Source organism: Anomaloglossus baeobatrachus, chromosome 1 (assembly GCF_048569485.1).
Source record: "Anomaloglossus baeobatrachus isolate aAnoBae1 chromosome 1, aAnoBae1.hap1, whole genome shotgun sequence".
NCBI lineage: Eukaryota > Metazoa > Chordata > Amphibia > Anura > Aromobatidae > Anomaloglossus > Anomaloglossus baeobatrachus.
Window position 1 is genome coordinate 917,844,084 of NC_134353.1, and position 7,243 is coordinate 917,851,326.

General features: G+C 44.5%; 1 protein-coding gene across 1 annotated transcript in view; it reads right to left on the reverse strand.

Moving 5' to 3' along the window:
• KIAA1328 (KIAA1328 ortholog) overlaps positions 1–7,243 on the reverse strand; it is a 249,927-nt gene that overhangs the window by 60,177 nt on the left and 182,507 nt on the right. The gene's annotated exons all lie outside the window — the stretch shown is intronic.

Sequence of the window (7,243 nt, forward strand, 5' to 3'; positions counted from 1 at the left end):
CATATTGCCCTCTTTCCGTCTCTCCCTCACACATTGCCCTCTTTCCGTCTCTCCCTCACACATCGCCCTCTTTCCGTCTCTCCCTCACACATTGCCCTCTTTCCGTCTCTCCCTCACATACTGCTTTCTTTCCGTCTCTCCCTCACATACTGCTTTCTTTCCGTCTCTCCCTCACATACTGCTTTCTTTCCGTCTCTCCCTCACATATTGCCCTATTTCCATCTCTCCCTCACATATTGCCCTGTTTCCATCTCTCCCTCACATATTGCCCTGTTTCCATCTCTCCCTCACATATTGCCCTGTTTCCATCTCTCCCTCACACAGGGCCCTCTTTCCATCTCTCCCTCACATATTGCCCTGTTTCCATCTCTCCCTCACACAGGGCCCTCTTTCCATCTCTCCCTCACATATTGCCCTCTTTCCATCTCTCCCTCACACAGGGCCCTCTTTCCGCCTCTCCCTCACATATAGCCCTATTTCCATCTCTCCCTCACATATTGCCCTCTTTCCATCTCTCCCTCACATATTGCCCTCTTTCCATCTCTCCCTCACACATTGCCCTCTTTCCGTCTCTCCCTCACATACTGCTTTCTTTCCGTCTCTCTCTCACATACTGCTTTCTTTCCGTCTCTCCCTCACATATTGCCCTATTTCCATCTCTCCCTCACATATTGCCCTCTTTCCATCTCTCCCTCACATATTGCCCTCTTTCCATCTCTCCCTCACACAGGGCCCTCTTTCCGTCTCTCCCTCACATATAGCCCTATTTCCATCTCTCCCTCACATATTGCCCTCTTTCCATCTCTCCCTCACATATTGCCCTCTTTCCATCTCTCCCTCACACAGCGCCCTCTTTCCGTCTCTCCCTCACACCTTTTTCCATCTCTCTCACATGACCTCCTCTTTCAGGCTCTCTCTCGCACATATCCCCCTCTTTCCATCGCTCACACACCCCATTTTTACAGACTTCCTCCTCTCTGCCTCTCTCACACTTAGCTCAGCCTTACATATACCCCTTGTAAAGAACATGCCCGTCAACTCATAGCACTCTACAATCAGACCTGTGAAGATCACACACTGCAATCATTTCTGTACTTGCGCAGGAGAACAGATCTGATGAGGCTGATGGCGGCAGATTGCTGGTATTATCAGAATATCCATAAAGCAGCAGAACATTGAAGCAAACACCTCCACGTTGTGAATAATTTAGAGCATAGTTTGGTGCAATTTGAATTTTTCTTCAGGGATGGGGAAGTTAAATACCTTTAATTTGTTCTAATTATTTCAAATTTGCAAGTTAATTATGGCTGATCATTAAATAACAAAAAGGACTGCGGTCTCCGTAGAGCTTTACCTTCCGCCCCTCGCATTACTTAAGCTACATTTCGGCATGCATGAATTAACTTTCTAAATAATCGCACGTTTGACTAAATGGCTCTGGAAAATGAGATGCGGATCCTCGGGAAAGGCATTAATGGACATTACAAAGGGCTACTGGGACCAATGCTACTCGCAAACGGAGGACATCTAATGGGGTCTTATTTACTCCTCTTCAGGCTTAGGCGAGGAGTCTCGGCATTAGAAAGCGCTTTTAACGGAGCAGCCGCCGCTTCTTGCAGACGATAAAAGCAAACGTCCATTAAGAGACAACTAAAATTCATTTTCAAAAGTGCAAGTAGAGAAACTTGCCTGAAATTAAACTCCGATTTTACAGACAACTCAAAAGCGTGATGGATCGGTGTCTGGTCCGAAGTCGTCCCGATACAAGTTTGTAGGATGATATAGGAATATAGCTGTCAAATTTACACACTTTAAACAACGCATGGGTTACAAGAGTCCTTCCATTACGTAGAGCCCAGCCGCTTGGATCCCCAGAGATTAAAGCGGGTCTGTCATCAGGTTTTTGCTAACTCATCTGAGAGCAGCATGACGTAGGCAAAGAGATCCTGAGTTCAACAATGTATCACTTAGATTACTGGCTGCAGCCGTTCTCAGACAGTGAAAGATAAAGATTTGATATTTTGCATGTAGCAGTGCTGGGAGAGCTGTCCCCGTCCACATCAGGCAGTGTACATTTCTATAAACAGAAGCGGATAATCCCAGAAGGTGTGGTGTCAGACTATAACTCACATGCTGCTGAGATCCACTAACGATACAGATAAAATGCTTAAGCTAACAATGCAGGTTAAAAAAAAAAAAACAGATAAGAAAGGCAAGGCTGAAGTCCCTGTTTTAACTCTTTCAGCATGCTGTCCTCAAGTTACACTATAGAAACCTTTAGGCTATGTGCGCACTGGGAAATGGAATTTTCTTGAGAAAATTCCGCATGCTCTCAAAGATTACCGCACCCGCGGTAAAAAACCGCGGGAAACCGCACCCGAAAACCGCATGCGGTTTGCTGCGGTTTTACCGCGGTATTATTCGCGGTATTGCCGCGGTTTTGCCGCGTGCGGGTTGGGATGTGCTTTATTGCATTCAATGCAATAAAGCACATTGAAAAGAAAAAAAAAAAGTCATTTAATTCTGAGATAGTAGATAGATAGATAGATAAAGAGACAGAAGAATAGATAGAGGGATAGATAGATAATAGATAGATAGATAGATAGATAGAGGACAGATCGCTGCATTTCCCACGGTCGGCAGTGAGTTCACATTACCGGCCGTGGGAAATGACCAGTAATTACCTCTGCTGTCTGCTGCATTCAGCCTGTGTCTGTGACAGTCGCGGCTGGATGTCAGCAGTGCAGGACGCCGGAGCTGTGGATTATGCCGGAGCTGTGGATTACGCCGGAGCTTTGGTGTGGGAGGGGTTAATAAAATGGTGAACGAGGCTTGTTGGTTTTATTTAAAATAAAGGATTTTTCGGTGTCTGTGTTTTTTTCACTTTACTTACGGGTTGATCATGTCAGCTGTCACATAGACGCTGCCATGATCAAGCCTGGGGTTAATGGCGGTGGTCCCCCATCACCATTAACCCCTTGTTATATTACCCTGACCGCCACTGCTACACGGCGGCAGGAAGAGCCGAGGACACTCCCGGTGCTGCCGCATAATGGATGCGACAGTGCCGGGGCAGCTGCGGCTGATATTCTCGGCTGCGGGAGGGGGAGTGAGGCGGGGGACATTAACCCTGCCCCTCTCCCTCCCCAGCCTGAGAATACCGGGCCGCCACTGTGTGCTTACCTCGGCTGGAAGGTAAATATACAGCGGAGCCCACGTTCTTTGTTTTCTATATTTCCGTTTTCTTTCTATGTGTGTTCTATGTGTCTGTGTCTATGTGTGTTCTATGTCTGTGATGTGTGTGTGTGTGTGTGATCTGTGTGTGTGTTTACTCTCTGCTCCGCTTCCTTTTCCTGTAATGACATCACTTCCCTGCAAAACCGCAAGCAAGTGATGTACATTACCGGAGGTAAACCGCAAAATACCGCAGGGAATAACGCAGGAAAACGCAGTGAACCGCACAGAATTTGCTGCCTGCGTTATTCCCTGCGGGATTTCACGATTACATTGGAGTCAATGGAGTGAAATCCCGCAGCGATGTGCGGAAAAGAAGTGACATGCACTTGTTTTTGCTGCGGGATTCCCGCAGCAAAACATGCAGCTGTCAAATTCCGCCCAGTGCGCACAGGATTTTTTTTCTCCATAGGATTTGCTGGTGATTCACTGCAGAGATGTTATGAACATTTTCTGCAGCGAAACATGCAGCAAATCCGCAAAAAATCCGGTAAGTGCGCACATAGCCTTAACTAAACTTTTCTGTCTACAGCGCCACCACAGAAGAAATAAGGCATTACACATTTCCCTTTGCAATCATTGGGTTATGCAACATGTAGGTCTTCCAGAGCCAGAGGTGCCTTTTGGGGAAGTCAGCACCCAAATTGCTTTTTGTTTCCTAGCTGGCAATTTTTAGACAAACTTAACCATTTCATTTGTACACCTGTATCAGGCCTCTGTTTTGAGGCACACGTCTCACTTTGTTGGAGGTATACAAATCTGGCCTAATTTTGTAAGACTTAACATAAAAATGCTGAAAAAAAATACAAGTCTCACTAGTATATAGGCAGTTTATATAGCTATAATATTTGGTTTCCTCCAATGTTTTCCTAAATTATTAAATTGGTCTTCCCATTTTTTGTTAACATGGTCCATACGAGTATAAAATTGTACAAAAATATGGAACTGTCCCAATTCTCATGCTCCATAACTTGCATCCAATCTCTTATCTGTTATTCTTCTATAGCAGTCTTTCAGCACTACAGGTGCTGGAATTTCCTCTATTTTCTAGCATGCATTTTTCCTGCCATTCAATTGGTTGCCTGTTTCAATATTTTTTTATTTTTTTTTTAAATTAAAAAGGTATGTATTTGGGGCTAAAATCATAAGGGCTACATTTTTAATCAAACCTAGTTACAAAAATTGCCTTTTACAGGCTCTTAGTTTCCACACACATACAACTGACGTGGAAAACGACAAATAAAAGTTACAAAGTACAAATGCTCTTTATTAGTATGCACGTTTCAGAAATTATTCTCCTTCAGGACCAAATATTTTTGGTCCTGAAGAAGAAACACAGACTAAGATCATGATTCCTATCTATTTGGTCTTGGATTTTCTTCAACGGCAGAGCGACGTTTAACCCTTTGCTTGATCTGCATCTATCATCTTCCACCAGGTAGTTGCACCAGCTGTTGATATACAGTGGTTGTGACTTTTACAACTACTACAGGTGAGCCTTCCAGATCCCTTCATATCCACTACTCTACTTGGGTAAGAGCTAATCTGCATTTTTTGTCTCCCTCAATTTGTTTTTAAGGTACAAATGCTATCATTAGACCCAAAGATTGTGCTCACTGATGGATTCTCAGTCCACTCATTCTGCAGCCAGCAATAGACATTGCAACATAGAGGCTGTAGAAGGAAAATACAATGATTTTTATGTAACTGAAACAAAAAATGATTTTTAAAGAGAAAAAAACCCCCACAAACATCCCCAATAGTGAACTACCCCTTTAGGTCTCACCACTCATACCTGTCTGCCTAAGAAACCCAGTTACACCTTCAGTAAAAGAACTCCGCTTCATTGCAGTGGACAGCAACTTACACACAAAGACATCTAGTGGCCCAAGGGATTTTTTTTGGGGTGGAGGGGGAAGGGGAGTGGGGTGTGTTTGGAAAATATAGTGGCATCATTTTTCGCATAAACAGCACCACAATGGTCTAGTATTTAAGGGCAGCCGCATTCAAGACCACAGACAAGTGTTCATCCCGATTATTGGCCTGTGCAAACATGCTGAGGGTCACCCTATAATCAGGTCAAAGAATCGTTTACCCCAACAAAAATATCGTTACTGGAAGCATGTTGGAGGTGTAAGAAGGGGATCTGCTGCAGATAACTCCATCCCTAAAGATGTGCTGCCGATAACACGATCCCTAAAGATGTGCTGCCGATAACACGATCCATAAAGATGTGCTGCCGATAACACTGTCCCTAATGATGTGCTGCCGATAACTCCATCCCTAATGATGTGCTGCCGATAACACGATCCCTAAAGATCTGCTGCAGATAACTCCATCCCTAAAGATGTGCTGCCGATAACACGATCCATAAAGATGCGCTGCCGATAACACGATCCCTAATGATGTGCTGCCGATAACACTATCCCTAATGATGTGCTGCCGATAACACTATCCCTAAAGATGCGCTGGCGATAACACGATCCCTAATGATGTACTGCCGATAACATGATCCCTAAAGATGCGCTGGCGATAACACAATCCCCAATGATGTACTGCCGATAACACGATCCATAAAGATGCGCTGGCGATAACATGATCCCTAATGATGTTCTGCCGATAACATGATACGTAATGATGTGCTGCCGATAACAAATTAGCAATTGTTCCATCTATCCTCGTGATCATTCCACATCCTGTGTAAACAGGATGGACCTGTTATAATACCTGTGTAAACAGGATGAAACTGTAAATAGCTAATCAATGCTTAGGTCAAAATCTGCACATCTTATTGCTCTATGTGGTGGATCTGGTCCTGACCGAGCGTTCGGGAACATTAAAAAGGTCCTTCTCGTTGACTACTAAAAAGGGTGAATTCTAAATGTTAAAAAGAAATCCGATGCTGTGGACATTGCACCGAGATGTCATAAAGGCCCTGGCTACAGCTGAGGCTGCCTGCGCATCACACAATATTACTGGGCTGATGTGGTTTATTGCATCTTTCGGGACATACATCACATTAAAAAAGAAAAAAAAAAATACGGCCCTTAGAAGACGTATGTGCAGGCCAGGCAGAGCAATCCATTCTGCTGCAAGGAATTTAACTAAATGACACCAAATCCTTCATGCTTGTCACAGGGTTTACTTTAAGATCTGCTTACATAAATCACGCTGCAGATTTATGTAATACCTGGGAGCTCAGAAAGGTGAAGGAGCCTTATAACCGTGACGTGAGAAGCAAACCACTGGACTGGGTGGGGGAGGGAGGGGGGCAATTACTTTTCAAAACCTACCACTGAACAGATGTAGCTAGTGATGAGCGCGCGTCCTCACTTCTGCTTGTCACTCGATCGATCATCGGAGGCTGAAAACACTCGAGTTTCCTCATCGACTTCCATTATACTCCGTACTCGAGTCGCTCCTGAAAACCTCGAGTAACGACCACACACTCGCTCATCACTAGACGTAGCAGAAATAATCTAATGGGTTAGGTTTTTTGTTTTTCCACTTCGCATTATGTGATTTGCAAAAACTTGCAACATAACCAGACAGAAATGCCAGCGACATCACTAACGGAAGCGATAATGGCGGCCATATTGCTTTTAACCCAACTTTAGGATCTCAAACCAGGAAAAATTGGGGCGATTTGAATTTTTACATAATTTTTTTATTTCATTTTTATTTTATTTTAGTCTTTTTTTGCGGATCTGAAGCTGCCATTGCTTGTTCTTAGTACAGCAGTACCACCTTATTTCACTATACAGGAAAACTGAAGGTCTCCTAGTCCTATGCCAGCCATGGGGTGATTTCATCAGGCCCCCTGCAATCCGCCAGCACCCTACAATCACGTTGAGGAGAGGCGATAGGTGCCCAAAATGGAGAGCCCCTGGGATCGTGCACTTTAAATGCCGCGATCGGAGATGGACAGTGGCATTTGAAGCGGTTAAACAGCTCTGGTCACTGCTGTTGGAGGCGGATGTCAGCTATGCAACAGTACGTCCAATGTTGG